Below are 23,340 nucleotides of genomic sequence, written 5' to 3' on the forward strand. Positions count from 1 at the left end.
ACACGTATGCATCGGTTGGAACCACCAAAACGCATTGGAAGACGCGTTTCATTAAGGGCAAAGTTGGAAGAAAAACTGTTTTCTGCAGGCTTCCCAGGCGCCTGGCGCCTCCCATGTAACTTTTTCGTCTTTTTGCTTCTTTTGATTAATTTGCACTCCCAAATGGTCCTAAAATGTCATAAATACAATATAAGCCATCCACAAACCATAGTATATGAATTTTGCATGAATTGGAACTCAAACGATCGAGAAAAATCCGAAACAAAGCTGAAACATAGTAAAAACAGCATCTAAAACCTTCTTTTTACGCATGTAAACAAGCGTAATCACACCCCCAAACTTAACTTTTTGCTTGTCCTCAAGCAAAACTTAGCAACTTTAATCAGCTTTCTAACACATGGACAAGGAAAAGCAAAAGCAACCGAGATGTTCAATCATAAATTGTCTCAGGGAAAAGATGTCAAAGCCTACCATTCTATTGCCTTTGTAAACTTAGTCACTATAAACCAAGTTTGAAATGATAAAAACTTTTTCTTTCAAAATCTTTTTTCTCTTTCAAAAACAGAAAACGTTTTCAAATACCCCTAAGGAATCTGCACACTCCCTTCTTACACTAAGACTTTTACATCTGAAAGACCGGCTACTAGCCCCTGAGGTTTCCACACACTAACATCGGTTTCAACCACAGCTACTCGTAGAAAGACTTTGAAACTAACAGCTAGGTCATAAAACGACGACAATGAGAAACACGAAGTCACTTATCACCATCCTTACTGCTATTTTCAAAGTCAACACCCAACCTAAAACTAAATGGGTGTCTACAGTAGGACTCGGAAATCATAACTACATTTTCTTTAACTCTCATTGTTTTTACCACTCTTTTCTTTCTAACACAAGTCTTTTCCCCACTCTTATTTTCTCTCAACAAGACTCTTTTTACTCTTTTGCAAAATTTTTTTTTTTTTTTTGTTTTGTGTTTTTTTTTTCCTTTTCAACACTTTCTTTTTTAATAGCATTTGTTTTTCCAACTGACTCTTTTTCAAAAGAAAATAACATGATTTTTCAAATATAAATAACACTTTATCTTTCTGAAACAACGACTCACACAACGACTGTCCCCCCCAAACTTAAGAGAGACAGTGTCCTCACTGGGAAAAGACTTTTGCATCGGACGAAAAAGGCTTAACAATAAAAAGGACAAGGACTTCCTATATAGGGGCAAAGAAAAAGCTTAAAGTTTGTAAAGATCAAAAAGACATAAAAGAAAATGAGTTTATCACCTAAACAAAGGAAATAGCTCCAAGCTTAGTCAGGCATAGAACAGAAAACTCAACAATCTCTTATAATCATCATCGACATGAAATCACATGCACAGCACAGATGCTTCAAAATAGGCATGTGAAAAGCTAAACTAAGGTTAAGTGAAGGCATACTTTAAGTGATCAGAAGATAAACGATACTAATTTATTCATGCTTCAACTAAGCTCAAAACATAATCAATACAAAAAAAAAAAAAAAAACATGCGTAGTAATGCTAGAATATGCAAACTACGTCATTAACCAAGAGAAGAAAACACAAAAGATAGCAAAGAAGGAACCTCCCCTTCATGAAGTCGGAGGTTGTGGTCTAGGATCAGTGTCAGTACTGGGAGATGGATGACCAAGGATAGCAGCTAGCGCTGGAGGCCATGAAGGTAAAACCGCAAAATCCAATGAAGCCTTTAAGTTGTAGATATGTTGCACGACTTCTTGAACCTGAGAGTTTTCGAAATGCTGGAAAAACAGGGCAGGCGCCAGGCGCCTGCGTGATTTATTTTTTTTTTTTCAACGTTTTCTTTTTTTCTTTTTTTTTTCAACGTTTTCACAAACATTCTCTTAATAAGAAAAACTTTATAATGAAACAAAGAGAAAATACAAGATACAAAGCCTTCCTTCCTTTACTTTTGTTCTTTCAAAAACGGATAAGAAGGAAAAAACATTTTTCGCAAAAATTTATTGACCTGAAAGTTGAATAGAGGTTTTTCCTCTATCCTCTGGTTCTCCAAAATACGGCTTAAGTCTCTGCCCATTTACTTTAAAAACATTTCCCTTAGAGTCAACTACATCCACTGCCCCATATGGGTAGACTTTAAAAATTTGAAAGGGACCAGACCATCTAGACTTAAGTTTTCCAGGGAAAAGTTTCAACCTAGAGTTGAATAACAGAACCAGATCACCTTCTTGAAGATTGTTCGGCCGAAAACGCCTATCATGCCACTGTTTAGTTTTTTCCTTAAACAACTTAGCATTCTCATAAGAAAAGTGCCTGTGTTCTTCTAATTCCAACAATTGTAACTTCCTCGCTTCACCTGCAGCCAACAAATCAAAATTTAATTTCTTAGTAGCCCAAAATGCTTTATATTCTAGCTCAAGAGGCAAATGACATGCTTTTCCAAAGATTAGCCTATAGGGGGACATGCCGAGGGGAGTCTTAAATGCTGTCCTATATGCCCAAAGTGAATCATCAAGCTTAAAAGACCAATCCCTACGGTTAAGATTTACAGTTTTTTCTAAAATGTTTTTTATCTCCCTATTAGATATTTCGGCTAACCCATTCGACTGAGGATGATATGCTGTTGCAACCCTATGACGCACATTGTATTTAGTCAGCAACTTTTGCATAGACCTATTCACAAAATGAGCCCCCCCATCGCTTATCAGACAACGCGGGGTTCCATAACGCGTAAAAATGTGCTTTTGCAGAAAACGAATGACAACTTTGGAATCATTGGTAGCAGTTGCAATGGCTTCTATCCATTTCGAAACATAATCTACTGCTAACAATATATAAAGCTTACCATTAGAAGATGGAAATGGACCCATAAAATCTATACCCCACACATCAAATATTTCAATCTCCAGGATCGGGGTTTGAGGCATTTCGTGGCGTTTAGATATATTACCTGTCCGTTGGCATTTGTCACAAACCTGGGCAAACTTATGTGCATCTTTGAACAGAGTGGGCCAAAAGAACCCACTTTGCAAAACTTTGGCTGCGGTTTTGTGTCCTGCAAAATGTCCTCCATATGGAGACATATGACAAGCGTCTAATATCGCCTCGTGCTCTTCTTCTGCGACACACCTGCGTAAGATATTGTCAGGTCCTAGCTTATATAAAAAAGGCTCATCCCAACGATAACATCGAACTTCATTTAAAAATTTCTTTACCTGTTGCTTGTTGAACTCATAAGGAACTATTCGACTTACCAAATAATTTGCTATATCGGCATACCACGGAACTGAATCAACTCGCAAGAGTTGCTCGTCAATAAACTGTTCACGTATAACAGTTCCATCATCACAGAGCGGGGATTCCAATCTAGACAGGTGATCAGCAACTTGGTTTTCAGTACCCTTCCTGTCCCTAACTTCAATATCAAACTCTTGAAGTAACAAAATCCACCGTATCAAACGTGGTTTAGCATCTTTTTTAGCAAATAAATATTTTAAAGCAGAATGGTCAGTAAAAACAATGACTTTTGTGCCTATCAAGTAAGACCTAAACTTATCAAAGGCGAACACAACTGCTAACAGTTCCTTTTCAGTAGTAGTGTAATTGAGTTGTGCACCGGTCAGAGTCATACTAGCATAATACACAGGATGCAAGATCTTGTTTTTACGTTGTCCTAACATAGCTCCTATTGCATAATCACTAGCATCACACATGAGCTCAAAAGGTAAATCCCAATTAGGTTCGATAATTATAGGGGCTGAACTTAGAGCAACTTTCAACATTTCAAATGATTTTAAACAGTCATCATCAAAAACAAATGGTCTATCATGTTCTAACAATTGACACAAGGGTTTAGAAATTTTAGCAAAGTCTTTTATAAAGCGGCGGTAAAATCCCCCATGCCCTAAAAAACTTCTAATCCCTTTGACATTTGTAGGAGGAGGTAGCTTTGAAATGATGTCTATCTTAGCGTGGTCTACCTCTATTCCTTGCTTGGAAATTTTGTGACCCAAAACAATACCCTCTTGTACCATGAAATGACACTTCTCCCAATTTAGGACTAGGTTTGTTTGTTCACATCTCTCCAATACTCTCTCCAAATTAACTAAACAAGCGTCGAAAGAATTTCCAAAAACAGAAAAGTCATCCATAAAAACTTCTAGAATATTTTCTACCATGTCAGAGAAGATGGCCATCATACACCTCTGAAAAGTCGCGGGTGCATTGCATAGTCCAAAGGGCATTCGCCTAAAAGCGAACGTACCATACGGACACGTAAATGTTGTCTTCTCTTGGTCTTCTGGAGCAATAGTAATTTGATTATAACCCGAATATCCATCTAAAAAATAATAGAAATCCTTACCTGCCAGACGGTCGAGCATCTGGTCAATAAACGGGAGAGGAAAATGGTCTTTCTTTGTTACCTTGTTGAGTTTGCGATAATCAATGCAAACTCTCCACCCGCTCACAGTTCGGGTTGAGATGAGCTCATTCTCCTCGTTGGCCACCACGGTTATACCCCCTTTCTTTGGTACACACTGTACTGGGCTTACCCAGCTGCTGTCGGATATTGGGTATATAACACCGGCGTCAAGCCATTTAAGAATTTCTTTCCTTACAACCTCTTTCATCTTCGGGTTCAACCGCTTTTGACTCTCAATAGAGTTCTTAGCATCTTCTTCCAATAGAATTTTGTGCATGCAAAAGGCCGGGCTTATCCCTCGGATATCTGCTATCGTCCATCCAATGGCCTTTTTGTGCTTCTCCAAAATCTGCAATAAAGAATATTCATTAGTAGGTGATAAATTGGAAGCTATAATAACTGGTAAAGTGTCGTTATCCCCTAGATACGCATATTTCAAATGCGACGGCAATGGCTTCTGCTCCAACGTGGGTGGTTCCACTATGGACGGAAGTAACGACTTGCATTCTTCTTTTTGTATTTTTTCAATAGGATTAGCCACATCTTCTGGTCCTTCTGCTATCTTATCAAGCTCTTCTTCAATCTCTGTAACTAATAAGTCATAAAACTCATCAAACATAACAGGATTCAAGCTATTTATAGCAGAGCACTCTTCAAAGTCTCCTGGTAATTTCATGGCATCTAGAGCGTTAAATTTAACTTCTTCATTATTTACCCTCATTGTAATTTCTCCCTTCCTCACATTAAAAACTGTATCCCCAGTGGCTAGAAATGGTCTTCCCAAAATAATGGGAACGTCTAAGTCCGCCTCGCAATCTAGAATGATAAAGTCCGCAGGGAAAATGGATTTGTCCACCTGGACTAAAATATCTTCTATCTTTCCCTCAAGTCTTATGATAGATCTATCTGCTAGTTGGAGGGTAACCGTAGTAGGTCAAGCTTCTCCTATGCCTAAAGATTTGAAAACTGATAATGGCATAAGACTAATGCTAGCGCCTAGATCACATAATGCCCTACCTAAGTTTTTTCCTCCTATGGAACATGGAATGGTAAAACTGCCAGGATCATTACATTTCATGGGTAGCGGGCTGCCTACAGCTTCACTACTACATTTTGTCATAGCTACCAGTTCATGCTCTCCTATTTTTTTCTTCCTAGAAACTATATCTTTCAAAAACTTAGCATAATTTGGCATCTGTTCTAGAGCATCTACTAATGGTATATTTATATGCAGTTGTTTTAAAATATCTAAAAATTTTCTAAACTGGGAATCATTATTTTTCTTAACTAATCTTTGTGGAAACGGGGGAATAGGAGTAAAAGAAGGCTGTACCTGTGGAGGAACACTCGGGGTGTCCTCATTACCTTTTCTAATATTTTCTTTTTCTGGTGTTGTTGGATTTTCTGGTATCTTTACAATTGGTTCAGTGGACGGAATCTGTACATCTGTTGTTGGCATTGTTGGTCCATCATATGCCAGTCCACTCCTGAGGGTGACAGCTTTGCACTGTTCTTTCCCTTCTCGTTTTGGTAATTCAGTATGGCCTGGAAAAGAACCTTGTGGTCTATTCTTCAATTCATTGGCGAGCTGTCACAATTGGGTCTCGAAATTCCTCATTGATGCCGCTTGGGATTGTATCACTGCGTCGGTTCGAGCCATGTACTCCTTCATCATATTCTCAAGATTTGAGTTGTTATTGTGAACTGGTGGAGTCTGTGTTCTCTGATTGTACTGCTGTTGCGGTGGTGGGATGTATTGCTGTGTAGGTGGAACATAGGGCTGCTTGTTCTGCTGGCTCTGCCCTTGATTAAAACCGCTCGAACCTCCTTGTCCTCCCCATGAGAAATTAGGGTGGTACCTCCAACCTGGGTTGTAGGTGTTCGAATATGGGTTAAAGTTCCTATTGTTCCCATGTCCTACATAAAAAACAGAAGCAGGGTTATGTGGACAATTATCATAAATATGGTTTTCACTGCAAAATGAACAAATGAGATCGTTGACTTGGCAAACAGGGGCAGGAGTGCAATAATCCGACTGCACAGGTTGTATCGGCGTGGCTAATGGATTTTTTATTCCCAACGCCATCTCTTTCAGCCTCTGGTTCATTGTAACCATCTCTTTTTGCATCGAAGTCGCAATGTCCAGAGCCAAAACTCCAGCTGGATCTTGCTTCTTTGGTGCTGCCCTAGATCTTTGCGAACACCATAGTTCGTTGTGTGAAGCTAAGTCATTTAGGATGTCAACTATCTCGTTGAATGTCTTCTTTGTAAAGGCTCCGTTGGCAGCATTGTTTAGCATCATCTTAGTAGGATGATCTAATCCTCTAAAGAAATGTTCTATCTGGATGCATGCCGGCAAGCCATGGTTCGGACATTTCCTGATTAGTTCTTTAAATCTCTCCCACGCCTCGTGAACAGGTTCACGATCATATTGTCTAAAGGAGATGATCTCCTCTCTGATATCAGCGTGGCGAGTAGGTGGAAAGAATTTTGTTAAGAACTTCTCCACTAACGACCCCCATGTGGTGATGGATCCCGGTGGAAATGCATTGAGCCATGCTCTAGCTTGGTCCTTCAAAGAAAATGGAAAAAGTGTTAGTCTCAGAGCATCGTCTGTTATACCAGGTAATCGAAATGCATTTGCAATTTGAATGAATGATTTCAGATGATCATGTGGATCCTCATGTTCCTGCCCACCAAAATGTCCAATTGTCTGCAACATTTGGAACATCATTGGTCTAAGCTCAAAGTTTGCGTGGGCTGGAATAGGGTTGACTATCCCTGAATCAAAGTTCTGAAAAGCCGTGGCAGCATATTCTCGCATTGCCATGTCTCTGTTGTCCGCCATCTGGATATGGTTGAATTCATTATTTCTTGCGTGATCCCTCATATTAGCGTTAACAGCAGGTGGATCAACCGGATCACGAGGTGGAATATCTGCCATTGATGTGCTCGTACTCTCTACCTCACTTTCAGGACTGATTTCACCTTCTCTCTCTTTTTGCTTTTCTAGTTGTTTTCGAAGTCTTTGCTCCTTTCTAGTCTTTCGAAGGGTCCGCTCAATCTCAGGGTCAAGGGGTAGAAGAAAAGATCTTGTGCTCATGCACTTTAACTTACCCTTGTGAGATAAACGACCAAAAATATAGAACAAAAACGGTGGATGGAAATTACACCCAACAACAATTCACAAAAATAAAAACTAAAAGAATTTGAAAATAATTTTAAAACTAAAGTCCCCGGCAACGGCGCCAAAAACTTGACTGGGTGTTTATGCTAAACGCACGCACTAAGCGTGGTAACAATTATATAGATGCAAGCGCACACCTGTCAGAGTAATATAAAATGGATGAAGTATCCAAGTATCGATCCTCAAGGACTTCTAAACAATTTCCAAACTCTAAAGTTTTAAAGAATAGTGAATGTTGAAATGAGTGATTCTTGTAAATGGGAAGTGGTCACAAATAATGGTTTTGGATTTGGGATTTGGACTTATAATAATAAAACCTAGCCCGATTTACTTCAAGTTAGCCAACAAAGAATCAAGGACACGCTAAGGATAATATGCATTTTACTTTAGAAACGAACGACTACGCTTTTCACTTTACTTATGTCTAAGCAAGTTCAAAGTCCTAAGACATTCCCTAATATGTCTATTATGAGATATATCTTAGTTTTAGGATGGAAATAGTCGCAACCTCGGGTTAAGGTCTTATGTCTAGGCTACTTAAGCGGAACCCTTATGTCTAAGGCGCTCCTCTCCTCGGTTTAATCACTCAACAATGCAAATAAGCAACCTTTTCAGTATTGACTTGTTAAGACTTACAGTGGCCTTCTCTAAATCCTAACTTTTTGGGAAAACATGTTGAGCAATGAATGGAAAGTAAAAACACTACTTCTTAGCAACCCTTTTTAGACATAAAAGGCTAACTATCCATAACCGGGCTAGAGACGGGAATTTAGAAAGACATATTGAAGAAAATACAGCAAGTAAAATGGTTGAATGTGGAATGCATGTGTGAAAAACAAAAGTTAACTAACGGAGAGTTTTTATCGGGATTGAGAGCTTCGCCCTTCTCTTTCAAGCAAGGGAGAGTGTCACGTGCTCTTTCCTCCAAAAACACAACTCTCTTAACTAAAAATAAAGTAAAGGCAAAGAGAGAATAAGCAAAGTGCTAGATTTTTATATATTTGAATAAGTAGAAAATAACGAAGTACAAATGGAAACAAAACAAAGCTCAATAAAAGAATGTAAAGTACTCGGGATTTAAAAACCAAAAGCAACTAATGAAAGCAACTCAAAAGTACTTAGAAAGCAACAAAGAAACACTAAAAATGATCAAGAGAAGGAAGCAAGGCTTGATGAATTTGGTGGAGAAGTTGCTGGAATTTATAGCTGTGCAGAATTGGTTAGGTAGGTCCTAAAACGATGGTGAATCACCCATTTCCAACTCTTTTGACTGACCAAATCGTGCTCAAACTGATAGTGGAACACTTCTTCTACACGTATGCATCGGTTGGAACCACCAAAACGCATTGGAAGACGCGTTTCATTAAGGGCAAAGTTGGAAGAAAAACTGTTTTCTGCAGGCTTCCCAGGCGCCTGGTGCCTCCCATGTAACTTTTTCGTCTTTTTGCTTCTTTTGATTAATTTGCACTCCCAAATGGTCCTAAAATGTCATAAATACAATATAAGCCATCCACAAACCATAGTATATGAATTTTGCATGAATTGGAACTCAAACGATCGAGAAAAATCCGAAACAAAGCTGAAACATAGTAAAAACAGCATCTAAAACCTTCTTTTTACGCATGTAAACAAGCGTAATCATGCAGCGCCATGGCGCCATGCCAGGGCGCCGCGGCACTGCTGCTGCAGCAGCGCTGTGGCGCTGCCCTTAGGCGCCAAGGCACTGTCCCAGGTGTTTTTCGACGCGGTTCCGAGGCTCCGGTTCGCGGTTCGAGGGCGGATGCAGTCAGTTTTCTTATTTTGTATTATTTCGTTTTCTTAGGGTGCCAAAAACCGTTCCAACTTTGCTATTTAATTAAAATCATATTGCATATTGTATGCCATATAGTTTTGAAATCCCACCATAGGTTACATGCATAATATGTATGTTTGATATATAGTATGTATGTATGGTCATGCATTGGATAGTTATAAATGTTATAATGTATGAATGCATGTTTTATTTTCATAATTAATATAAGTGTTGTATTAATTAGATGAAAATAAAGTTGCATTGAGCATGACATTATTTTGGATAATATAATTGTTATATTAATGTATGCTTTCAATGCATGTTTATAGTTTTAATTTCTTAAAATTTTATAAGAGTTATAAAATGTGGTAGATAGAAATTAAAATCTATAATAAAGAGTTGCATGCAAATATAAGGTCTAAGTTAATTAATTTTAAAGGGGTTTAAAATTAATTAGATCTTAGGTTATATCTTCTAATGTGATTAGGGGTAGTCTTTTATTTTGTTTTAACTATGTTTAAAATGAAATAACAAAAGACTAAATATAAAATGTTGTCTATAAGACCCTGTCTGAGGAAGGTTCTGTCTAGGCTGAGGTATTTAAGCTGACCGTAAGGGAACACCTCTACCTGGGAACCGACCTGGGGGTTGAATTAGTCAATATTTTATATACAAGCAATAATGTCGTTGGTTCATTAAAGTGTTTAACGAACTAAAACATTATTGTACAACTTCTGATATAATAGTTATATTGGGCCGACTAAAAATACACTTAGTTAATTTCACTTAGCCGGGATTTATCTAAGTAATATACCCTAGTCTTAGAATACTAAGTGGGAGCAAAAGAGAATATGTAATATACAACGTATATATTTGATATACAAAGTATATATAACATACTTTACTCTCTCTCTCACGTTCTCCTTTAAATTCACGCTGTGAGTTCCATGCTCGGCCTTGTGTCGCCCTGGGCGCGGCCTCCCTACGGAAGGTGTTTGCATGGTTCAATATCGAGGTGAATGGAGATAGTGTTCATAGGAAGTGGGAGAAGGATGTGTGACAACACATCCTGCGGTCTCCGCCATTGGTTTGCACCGTGAGGTTTCGTACATGACCTGCGTGTCGTCCTGGAGAGACCATCCCTACGGAGGGTTCATCGTGTTGAAATCAAAATCAAGGCAAACTCCAGAAATGGATAGGAGTCTCTTAGGTTTTGCTCCAATATTTTCCTTCCCTACGGCAGGATTATTGGGGTGGACCTCTGAGGTTCGAAAATATTGGGTCACACTTACGAGGAGTTGTTAAGTTAGTTAGCAATTTCCTGACCAAATAAACGATGACTAAAATTTATAGGAATAAGAGTTATTCTGGAATAAAATTTAGTTGAGAAGGTCTCAATTCAGTGAAGGAGTACCTGTCTGCCCTACGGTGGCTGTTGCTCTAAATCACTGAAGCGTCGTTGCAAAACAATTTTGTTAGGGTGCTTAATTACTTTTGCTAAAATTTTGATTGGGTTTAAAAGGCTAATGCATGAAACTAATATAGATTTGTTTTTAATTTCAGCATGTCTACTTCTATTATTGCACTCTTAGCCGCACAAAGACTTAATGGCGAAAATTACAAACAATGGAAGTCAAACCTAAACACTATTCTCGTGATAGATGATCTTAGGTTCGTCTTACAAGAGGATTGTCCTCAAGCTCCTGCGCCTAACGCCACTGTGGTGGTGCGCAACGCCTATGACAGGTGGGTCAAGGCCAATGACAAGGCCAAGGTCTACATCTTGGCGAGCATATCTGATGTGCTTGCCAAGAAGCACGAGGACACAGTCACCGCTAAGGAGATCATGGACTCGCTGCAGAGCATGTTTGAACAACCATCCTCACAGGCTCGACATGAAGCCCTTAAGTTCGTTACAACTCCCGCATGAAGGAGGGTTCATCAGTGCGAGAACACGTTCTCAACCTGATGGTCCCCTTCAACGTGGCTGAGTCGAACGGGGCCGTCATAGACGAGCAGAGTCAGGTCAGCTTCATTCTGGAATCTCTTCCGAAGAGTTTCCTACCATTCCGCAGCAATACGATTATGAATAAGCTGGAGTACACTCTTACCACGCTCCTTAACGAGCTGCAGACCTACCAGTCTTTTATGAAATGTAAGGGACAAGAAGGGGAGGCAAATGTTGCCACCTCAAAGAGGTTCAACAGAGGATCGTCCTCTAGAACCAGGTCTGCGCCCTCTTCTTCTGGAAGTAAGACATTTAAGAAGAAGAAGGCTGCTGGTAAGGGGTCTAAACCTGACTCAGCTGCTGCTGCCCAGAAAGGCAAGGTCAAGGTTGCAGAGAAAGGAAAGTGTTTCCACTGCAACATGGACGGGCATTGGAAGCGCAACTGCCCAAAATACTTGGCCGAGAAGAAGAAAGCCAACGAAGGTAAATATGATTTACTTGTATTGGAAACATGTTTAATGGAGAATGATGACTCTGCCTGGATACTGGATTCAGGAGCCACTAATCACGTTTGTTCTTCATTTCAGGGAATTAGTTCCTGGAGGCAGCTTGACGCATCTCTCTCAAGGTCGGAACGGGAGAGCTCGTCTCAGCTGTGGCGGTAGGGGAGCTCAAGTTGTTTACAAACAAGAATATGTATATATTATTAGATAATGTGTACGTTGTTCCTAAAATTAAAAGGAACTTAATTTCAATTTCTTGTTTGTTGGAACAGATGTATTCAATTTCATTTCATTTAAATGAAGCGTTCATTTCTAGAAATGGTGTTAATATTTGTTCAGTTTTACTTGAAAACAACTTGTATGTGCTAAGACCAACCATAACGAAAGCAGTTTTAAATACCGAGTTGTTTAAAAATGCTAGAACTCAAAATAAAAGGCAAAAAGTTTCTCAAAAGGAAGATACCTATCTTTGGCACTTAAGATTAGGTCACATTAATCTCAATAGGATTGGGAGGTTGGTTAAGAACGGCATTCTAAGTGAGTTAGAAGACGATTCTTTACCTCCATGTGAGTCTTGTCTTGAAGGCAAGATGACTAAAAGACCTTTTACTGGAAAAGGTTATAGAGCCAAAGAGCCGTTAGAACTTATACATTCAGACCTTTGTGGTCCGATGAATGTTAGAGCTCGATGAAGGTATGGATACTTCATCTCTTTTATCGATGATTATTCATGGTATGGTTATTTATACCTAATGCAACATAAGTCTGAAGCCCTTGAAAAGTTAAAGGAGTACAAGACTAAAGTTGAAAATCAATTAGGTAAAACAATTAAAACACTTCGATCAGATCGGGGTGGAGAGTATATGGACCTGAGATTCCAGGACTATATGATAGAACATGGATTCTCGTCCCAACTCTCAGCCCCTGGTACACCTCAACAAAACGGTGTATCAGAAAGGAGAAACAGAACCCTGTTGGACATGGTTCGATCAATGATGAGCTATGCTCAGTTGCCTAACTTGTTTTGGGGTTATACAGTGGAGACTGCAGTTTATATTTTGAACGTAGTTCCATCAAAGAGTGTTTCTGGAACACCCTTTGACCTATGGAAGGGTCGTAAACCTAGTTTACGTCACTTTCGCATTTAGGGATCCTCGGCACACGTGCTCATGACTAACCCGAAGAAACTGGAACCTCGTTCAAAAGTATGCCTATTCGTAGGTTACCCTAAAGAGACGATAGGTGGTCTCTTCTTCGATCATAAAGAAAACAGAGTGTTTGTATCGACAAATGCTACTTTCTTAGAAGAAAGCCATGTTCGAGATCATAAACCACGGAGTAAGGTAGTAATTAACGAGATTTCTGAAGAGGCTACAAACACGTCAACGAGAGTTGTTGATCAAATTGGCACTACAACAAGAGTTGTTGATGAAGCCAGCACATCGCGTCAGTTGAATCCACCTCAAGTGTTGAGGGTGCCTCGACGTAGTGGGAGGATTGTGTTACAACCTGACCGCTACGTGGGTTTAACTGAAACTCAAGTTGTCATACCTGATGACGGCGTCGAGGATCCATTGACCTATATGAAAGCAATGGAAGATACTGACAAGGACAAATGGGTCAAAGCAATGGACTTGGAAATGAAGTCGATGTACTTCAATTCCGTTTGGGAACTTGTAGATCAACCTGACGGGGTAAAACCAATTAGGTGCAAATGGATCTACAAGCGAAAACGAGACGCCGAAGGAAAGGTACAGACCTATAAGGCGAGACTTGTGGCAAAAGGCTACACACAAAGGGAAGGGGTGGACTATGAAGAAACCTTCTCCCCTGTAGCTATGCTTAAGTCTATTAGAATACTTTTGTCCATTGCCACATATTATGACTATGAGATATGGCAAATGGACGTCAAGACTGCTTTTCTGAATGGCAATCTTGAAGAAAGTATTTATATGTCTCAACCCGAAGGGTTCATAGAACAAGGTCAAGAGCAAAAGGTTTGCAAGCTTAAACGGTCCATATAAGGACTCAAACAAGCATCTCGATCTTGGAACATAAGGTTCGATACTGCGATCAAATCTTATAGTTTTGACCAAAACGTTGATGAGCCTTGTGTATACAAGAAGATCGTCAACAACACCGTAGCCTTCTTAGTGTTGTACGTGGATGATATCCTACTCATTGGGAATGATGTAGGATACCTCACTGACATAAAGAAGTGGCTAGCGACTGAGTTCCAAATGAAAGATTTGGGAGAAGCTGAGTATGTTCTTGGCATCCAAATCCTAAGGGATCGTAAGAACAGAACGTTAGCCCTGTCTCAAGCAACTTATATCGACAAGATGCTTGCTCGATATTCGATGCATAATTCCAAGAAAGGTTTATTACCCTTCAGGCATGGAATTCATCTGTCTAAAGAGCAGTGTCCTAAGACACCTCAAGAAGTTGAGGATATGAGACGTATACCCTATGCTTCAGCAGTGGGCAGCCTGATGTACGCTATGCTGTGCATGAGGCCTGACATTTGCTTTGCGGTAGGGATGGTAAGTAGGTACCAATCCAACCCAGGATATGATCACTGGACTGTTGTTAAGGGAATCCTCAAGTATCTTAGGAGAACGAGGGACTGCAAGCTCGTGTATGGCGCTAAGGATTTGATCCTTACAGGATACACTGACTCTAACTTCCAAACAGACAAGGATTCAAGGAAATCCACGTCGGGGTCAGTATTCACTCTTAACGGAGGAACGGTAGTTTGGCGGAGGATCAAACAAGGATGCATCGCAGACTCCACGATGGAGGCTGAGTATGTTGCAGCTTGTGAAGCAGCAAAAGAGGCGGTTTGGCTTAGAAAGTTCTTGAGAGATTTGGAAGTCGTTCCAAACATGAACTTGCCCATCACACTTTATTGTGATAACAGTGGTGCTGTGGCAAATTCTAAAGAACCTCGAAGCCATAAGAGAGGCAAACACATCGAAAGAAAGTACCACCTTATACGGGAGATAGTGCAGCGAGGAGATGTGATTGTCACGAAGATCGCTACAGAGCACAATATTGCCGATCCTTTTACAAAGGCACTCACGGCTAAAGTGTTTGAGGGCCATCTAGAAAGTCTAGGTTTACGAGCTTTGTACAGTTAGTCTAGGGCAAGTGGGAGAAATGTAATTGGGTATAGTGTATGCCCTAATTTATTGTATTTTCCCTTTGCTTTATGATAATGTACACCCCACTCGAGTTTAGTTCAAGTGGGAGTTTGTTGGGTGTGTTACCCTAAACTCATAGTTTAATTTTGTAAAAACAAAAGTCTATTTCATAAAGTTTTATTCAATAAATTTGTTGTTGAATCATAGCTTTGCATTGTCCAAAATCCAATAAACTAAACATCCAACGTTATTTGTGATGTAATCGGGACAGTATATATCCTGACTATATAGTTTATATACGGGGTATATATTTGATATACCCCTCATATATGAATGGATAATGTCTCGTGAATAACCTAAAGGGTTTATAGTATATGGATAAGGCTGGGTACCTTATCCTGGCAACACTATGGATACGACCCACTCTGTAAAGGTTACAGACGACTTGATCCAGGTCGTTCGTGTGGAGACATGCGAGTGGGGTATCCTATACAATGAGTTTGTATAAGACCGGACCACGAAATAGGCAATCTTTAGATGTAACACCGTTAACTAATAGGTTGCTATTTCTTAGGATGACCAGGCAACTCATTCTCAATCCTGAGTGAGTTATGGACTCCTGCCCGTGAGGGCTCGTCCTTTGATCTGTATGGGTGAGAGTGGCTCGAGTCGCCGACTCAACATTCCTACCATTTTGGGGACGAGACCAAGTGGGGAGCTGGGAACATAACTTCACAAGATGGAATTCACTCCTCCCCGACTTTAGGGGAGTAGATGAGTGTTCCCTTAAATGCTGACTCCGGGACTTGAACAAGGGGCCCCACCCTCTCATTGGCCGAGAGGGACTTCCGGTTATTGGTTGGACCATAACCGGGTTGTTCAGTAGAGGAGCAGTGGTGTTTAAGGAGTATGATGTAACTCAGGGGTAAAATGGTAATTTGACCCAACTTGAGTTACGAACACTCGTGAAGGATTGACTCGTCATTAATGGTCGTATATCCATGGACACGAAAACATTATGCAGTGAGAAGGGTGCAACTGCGGGTCTTTAGTGGAATGACCCGTAGTTAACGAATCTAGATTAACTCGGTCAATGAGTTTGACTGATTAATCTTGCATCGTTGAAGCTTCGGATCCGTAGGTCCATTAGGTCCCCTTGCTAGCTCATAACGGGTAAAATGAGGATCAAGTTTTTGGAAGAATTTGAATTGTTCAAATTACTCAAGGGATTATATGTATATTGATACATTATAATAGATAGTTAATTATAAATTAAAAACTATATATTATGAGAAAATTATTTGAATAAGATTCAAATAAAATTAATATGAATATGATTCATATTAAAACTATAGGTTAAAAATAATGTGCATAAGATGTACATTACAACTATAGGTTATGCGAGAGAAATATTTTAGAATATGATTCTAATTTTATAATAAATAATTAAAATTAATTATTTATTTGATTTATATATATGTTTATCAATTAATTATTAATTGGATTAATAATTAATTATATTTATTAATTAATATGATTAATTAATAAATTAATATATATAATATTAATTATTATATATATATTAATTATTATTATTAATTAATATATAAATTCATAATTAACTCCCCTGCAAAATTGCAGGGGAGTGGGCAGTTAAGTGACGTGGGGTAACTCCTCACGTCACTGCTTTTTGTTCTTCTTCCTTTACAGTTCTGCAAAAAAAAAAAGAACTGAACAGAAAAAAGGGACTGCCAATTTCTCTCTCAAGCTCACTCTCTCAAACTCTCCCTCTCATTCCAAACAAGGTGCTCCCACAAGCACGGTTCTCGAAACCCAAGAGGATAGCAAGGAAGATATTTTGGTGGTGTTCGTTGGGAAAAAGTTGAAGAAACGTTCTTCAAAGGTAATGGTTTCCCCTGTATTTTCCCTCTGTAAAATTCGATTTTGTATCCCGAAAATCAGCAACGAAAGTCCGCTTTCGCTTCGGGATTCACATCCCTTCAGTTTTACCTCCATGGCCTCCAGCGCTAGCTGCTATCCTTGGTCATCCATCTTCTAGTACCGACACTGATCCTAGTCCACAACCTCCAACTTCATGAAGGGGAGGTTCCTTCTTTGCTATTTTTTGTGTATTATTCTTTTGGTTATTGACGTCGTTGACATATTCTAGCCTTACTACGCATGTTTTTTGTATTGATTATGTTTCGAGCTCAGTTGAAGCATGTATAAATTAGTATCGTTTATCTTCTGATCACTTAAAGTATGCCTTCACTTAACCTTAGTTTAGCTTTTCACATGTCTACTTTGAAGCATCTGTGCTGTGCATGTGATTTCATGTCAATGATGATTCTAAGAGATTGTTGAGTTTTCTGTTCTATGCCTGACTAAGCTTTGAGCTATTTCCTTCGTTTATGTGATAAACTCATTTTCTTTTATGTCTTTTTGATCTTTACAGACTTTAAGCTTTTTCTTTGCCCCTATATAGCAAGTCCTTGTCCTTTTTACTGTTAAGACTTTTTCATCAGATGCAAAAGTCTTTTCCCAGTGAGGACACTGTCTCTCTTAAGTTTAGGGGGGACAGTCGTTGTGTCAGTCATTGTTTCAGAATGATAAAGTGTTCTTTATATTTGAAAAATCATGCTATTTTATTTTTAAAGAGAGTGAGTTGGAAACAAAGAAAGTGTTGAAAAGCACTTAGTTAAAAAAAAAAAAACAAAAGTTGCAAAAGAGTAAAAAGCGTCTCGTTGAGAGAAAATAAGAGTGAGGAAAATACTTGTGTTAGAAAGAAAAGAGTGGTAAAAACAATGAGAGTTAAAGAAAATGTATTTATGATTTTCGAGTCCTACTGTAGACACCCATTTAGTTTTAGGTTGGGTGTTGATTTTGAAAATAGCAGTAAGGATGGTGATAAGTGACTTCGTGTTTCTCATTGTTGTCGTCTTATGACCTAGCTGTTAGTTTCAAAGTCTTTCTACGAGTAGTTGTGGTTGAAACCGATGTTAGTGTGTGGAAACCTCAGGGGCTAGTAGCCGGTCTTTCAGATGTAAAAGTCTCGATGTAAAAAGGGAGTGTGCAGATTTCTTAGGGGTATTTGAAAACGTTTTCTGTTTTTGAAAAGAAAAAGGATTTTGAAAGAGAAAGTTTTTATCATTTGAAACTTGGTTTATAGTGACTAAGCTTACAAAGGCAATAGAATGGTAGGCTTTGACATCTTTTCCCTGAGAAAATTTATGGTTGAACATCTCGGTTGCTTTTGCTTTACCTTGTCCATGTGTTAGAAAGCTGATTAAAGTTGCTAAGTTTTGCTTGAGGACAAGCAAAAAGTTAAGTTTGGGGGTGTGATTACGCTTGTTTACATGCGTAAAAAGAAGGTTTTAGATGCTGTTTTTACTATGTTTTAACTTTGTTTCGGACTTCTTCTCGGTCGTTTGAGTTCCAATTCATGCAAAATTCATATATGATGGTTTGTGGTTGGCTTATATTGTATTTATGACATTTTAAGACCATTTGGGAGTGCAAATTAATCAAAAGAAGCAAAAGGACGGAAAAACCACATGGGAGGCGCCAGGCGCCTGGGAGGCTGCAGAATTCCTAATTTTCTTCCAAATTTACGCTTAATGAAACGCGTCTTCCAATGCGTTTTGGTGGTTCCAACCGATGCATACGTGTAGAAGAAGTGTTCCACTATCAGTTTGAGCACGATTTAGTCAGTCAAAGGAGTTGGAAATGGGTGATCCACCAGCGTTTTAGGACCTACCTAACCAATTCTGCACAGCTATAAATTCCAGCAGCTTCTCCACCAAATTCATGAAGCCTTGCTTCCTTCTCTTGATCATTCTTAGTGTTTCTTTGTTGCTTTCTAAGTACTTTTTAGTTGCTTTCATTAGTTGCTTTTAGTTTTTAAATCCCGAGCACTTTACATTCCTTTATTGAGCTTTGTTTTGTTTCCGTTGTTACTTAGTTATTTTCTACCTATTCAAATTTATAAAAATCCAGCACTTAGCTTATCTTTACTTTGCCTTCACTTTATTTTAGTTAAGAGAATTGTGTTTTTGGAGGAAAGAGCATGTGACACTCCCCCTTGCTTGAAAGAGAAGGGCGAAGCTCTCAATCCCGAGCAAAACTCTCCGTTAGTTAACTGTTGTTTTTCACACATGCATTTCAATTTCAACCATTTTACTTGCTGTATTTTCTTCAATATGTCTTTCTAAATTCCCGTCTCTAGCCCGGTTATGGATAGTTAGCCTTTTATTTCTAAAAAAGGGTTGCTAAGAAGTAGTGTTTTTGCTTTCCACTCATTGCTTAACATGTTTTCCAAAAAAGTTAGGATTTAGAGAAGGCCACTGTAAGTCTTAACAAGTCAATACTGAAAAGGTTGCTTATTTGCATTGTTGAGTGGTTAAACCGAGGAGAGGAGCGCCTTAGACATAAGGGTTCCGCTTAAGTAGCCTAGACATAGGACCTTAACCCGAGGTTGCGACTATTTCCATCCTAAAACTAAGATATATCTCATAATAGACATATTAGGGAATGTCTTAGGACTTTGGACTTGCTTAGACATAAGTCAAGTGAAAAGCGTAGTCGTTGGTTCCTAAAGTAAAATGCATGTCGTCCTTAGCATATCCTTGATTCTTTGTTGGCTAACTTGAAGTAATTTGGGCTAGGTTTTACCATTATAAGACCAAATCCCAAATCCAAAACCATTATTTGTGACCACTTCCCATTTTACAAGAATCACTCATTTCAACGTTCACTATTCATTAAAACTTTTAGAGTTTTGAAATTATTTAGAAGTCCTTGCGGATCGATACTTGGATACTCCATCCATTTTATATTACTCTGACAGGTGTGCGCTTGCATCTATAGAATTGTTACCACGCTTAGTGCGTGCGTTCAGCATAACCTCAGTCAACCGACGTGTTCTCTGAGGACCTTCCCGGCTTGCCTCCGTTTCGCGAAGTGGACTTTTGTATAAAATTGCTGCCAGGGACGGCCCCCATCTCGAAAGCACCATATCGAATGGCTCCGGCAGAGTTGAAAGAGCTAAAGTTACAGTTAGAAGAATTACTCGACAAGGGTTTCATCCGCCCAAGCGTGTCTCCTTGGGGTGTGCCCATGCTATTTGTTAGGAAGAAAGACGGTTCTATGTGACTTTGTATAGACTACAGGGAACTAAACAAAGTTACGGTTAAGAATAAGTATCCCCTACCACGCATTGATGACCTTTTTTATCAGCTTCAGGGAGTGAAAGTGTTCTCGAAGATAGACTTGCGTTCGGGGTACCACCAATTAAGGTTAAAGGAGGCCGACATTCCAAAGACAACGTTAAGAACGAGGTATGGGCACTATGAGTTTATCGTGATGTCTTTTGGACTCAGAAATGCTCCGGCAGCCTTTATGGATCTAATGAATCAGGTTTTTAGGGATTTTTTAGATTCATTTGTTATTGTGTTTATCCATGACATCCTGATTTACTCCAAGACTGAGGAGTGTCACGAGGAGCATCTTTGGCAGGTTTTGACTACACTACGAGAAAATAAGTTGTATGAAAAGTTTTCAAAGTGTGAGTTTTGGCTGGACAAAGTGGCTTTCTTAGGTCACATAGTCACCAGGAATGGTATTGTAGTAGACCCCACCAAGGTAGAGGCTGTTAGCAATTGGCCAAGACCTAGTTCAGTTACAGAGATCCGTAGTTTCCTCAGCTTGGCTGGTTACTACAGGAAGTTCATCCAGAATTTCTCTCGTTTAGCGGCACCGTTGACGCAGTTGTCTCGTAAGAATGCTACCTTCACTTGGAGCAGCGAGTGTGAGGAGACTTTTCAAGAACTAAAGAAGCGTTTAGTGTCTGCACCAGTGTTAATTGTCCCCGATGGAACGGGAGGTTTGGTGGTTTACAGTGACGCCTCGCGAAAGGGCTTGGGATGTGTTCTGATGCAACATGGGAAGGTTATAGCTTATGCTTCTCGACAGCTGAAGGTGCATGAGCTTAACTACCCCACTCATGACTTAGAGCTAGCAACAGTGGTTTTCGCCTTAAAGTTATGGAGGCATTACCTTTACGGAGAGAGAATTCAGGTCTTCACTGATCATCAAAGTTGGAAGTATATTTTCACTCAGAAAGAGCTTAACTTAAGACAGAGACAGTGGCTAGAGTTGGTGAAGGACTATGATTGTGAGATTAGTTACCATCCGGGTAAAGCGAACGTTGTGGCCGATGCTCTTAGTATAAAGGCGGCAAGTGTGGCATCTTTAGTAGCGGCCTGCAGTCCAATGCACAGGGAGTTGGAACGCTCGGAGGTGGAGCTGACAGCAGATGATGTCTCAGCGTTGTTGGCCCGACTCTCAGTGGAACCCAGCCTGAGACAGAGGATCATTGTTGCCCAAAAGAAAGATCTCAGCTTGGCCAAAGGCTTTAGTATTGTGGGCCATGGAGATTTCACTCTTTCGGGTGAGGCAGCCTTGCTTTTTCGCAGAAGGTTGTGTGTGCCAAAAGATTATTCTTTGAGGAAGGACTTACTGGGAGAGGCACACAATGCTCCATTGTCGGTTCATCCAGGAAGCACCAAAATGTATCAAGACCTCAAGAAACATTATTGGTGGCATAACATGAAGAGAAAAATAGCTCAGTTTGTTAGCAAGTGTTTGACATGCCAGCAGGTAAAGGCTTCAAGACAGAGACCTGCTGGATTGCTGCAACCTTTGAGCATACCAGTTTGGAAGTGGGACGATGTGGCGATGAATTTCATTACAGGGCTACCAAGGACGGTTAAGGGATTTACTGTGATTTGGGTAGTTGTAGATTGTTTGACCAAGTCTGCTCACTTTATTCCCGGTAAGGCCACATATACAGTAGAAAAATGGGCGGAACTGTATTTGCAGGAAATTGTCAGGCTACATGGTATACCTGTATCCATAGTGTCCGATCGCGACCCGAGTTTCACCTCGACGTTTTGGTGGAGTTTACACAAGTCCCTTGGTACTAAGTTGGACTTTAGCACAGCGTTTCATCCCCAAATTGATGGTCAAACGAAGTGGGTGAACCAGGTTTTAGAGGACATGCTCAGAGCTTGCATGTTAGACTGTGGTGGTAGTTGGGACAAGTATCTCTACCTAATAGAGTTCGCTTATAATAACAGTTTTCAGGCCACGATTGGGATGGCTCCATACGAGGCACTTTATGGGAAGAAGTGTCAGTCTCCGGTTAATTGGGACGAAGTCGGAGAAAGAGTCCTCTTGGGACCGGATTTGGTGCAGGTGTCTAACAGTGCCATTCAAAAGATCAGGGGAAGGATGCAAATTGCTCAGAGCCGTCAAAAGACTTATGCAGACATCAGGCGTAAGGAACTCGAGTTCGTGGTAGGTGAGCGGGTGTTTCTTCGTGTGGCACCCGTGAAGGGAATTTTACGCTTTGGGAAGAAGGGGAAGCTCAGTGCAAGGTTCATTGGGCCTTTTGAGATTTTGGAACGTATCGGCCCAGTCGCGTATAGGTTGGCTTTGCCACCATCGTTGGCTGCGGTTCACAATGTGTTTCATGTGTCCATGCTAAGGAGCTACATTCATGACCCTTCGCACGTTTTGGATCCTGAACCATTACAACTAGATGAGTCTTCTGTGCTACGAAGAGGTACCTGTCAAAATTTTGGCAAAAGAAACTAAGTTGTTAAGGAACCGGACGATTCGCTTGGTTAAGGTTTTGTGGAGAAACCACCAAGTGGAAGAAGCTACTTGGGAACGGGAGGACGATATCAAGGCGAGATACCCTGAACTGTTGGAACAGTCAACTTTCGGGGACGAAAGTTTTTGAAGGAGGGAAGTCTGTAACGTCCCGAGTCCCTCAGGTTAGTTAGTCTCGAATCAGGAGATTTTCATTTAATTTTAAATTAAACTTTAATTAAATTTATATATATCGGGCTCCATGTGGTTGGTTTTATCTTAAGTTAGGATGTGTTTCTTTTCTCTTGGGCTTGGTTATGTTGGGCTTTTTGGGTTGGTTTGGTTTTAAAACAAAGGAAAAGAAAATTAATAAAAAGAAAACACATAGGGCTTCCATCTTCTTCTTCCTTTCTTGCCCTAGCCGCCGTCACCCCCCCCCCTCGCGAGTTTCTTCTCCAGCGACCACACCTCATGCCGGCAACTGTAGCGGCGGCGTCTCCTCGAACCAGCAGCAGCGCGACCCCTCGGCGATCTCCATCGGCGGCGGTTCGCGAGCAACGACAGCATTTTTCTTGAACTTCAGCGGCGGCGCGACTTCGAAACTCCCTTCGGCAGTTGTCGACGGTAGCAGCGGCGTGTTTCCAGCCAATTCCGGCGTCTCACACGGTGTCTTGAATCCAAACCCAGGGCGGTTTTGGC

The 23,340-nt window shown here is 40.1% G+C and overlaps 1 non-coding gene across 1 annotated transcript; it reads left to right on the plus strand.

The window, feature by feature from the left end:
* The first annotated feature begins 6,772 nt into the window (after positions 1 to 6,772).
* LOC148209076 (small nucleolar RNA R71) lies at positions 6,773 to 6,879 on the plus strand. The gene has a single exon (XR_015787461.1). It is a non-coding gene; the product is annotated as a small nucleolar RNA R71 (small nucleolar RNA).
* Positions 6,880 to 23,340: the final 16,461 nt, after the last annotated feature.

The sequence above is a fragment of the Momordica charantia genome, assembly GCF_013281855.1.
Source record: "Momordica charantia cultivar OHB3-1 chromosome 9 unlocalized genomic scaffold, Mcharantia_2.0 BLBB01000009.1, whole genome shotgun sequence".
In the NCBI taxonomy this organism is placed as follows: domain Eukaryota; kingdom Viridiplantae; phylum Streptophyta; class Magnoliopsida; order Cucurbitales; family Cucurbitaceae; genus Momordica; species Momordica charantia.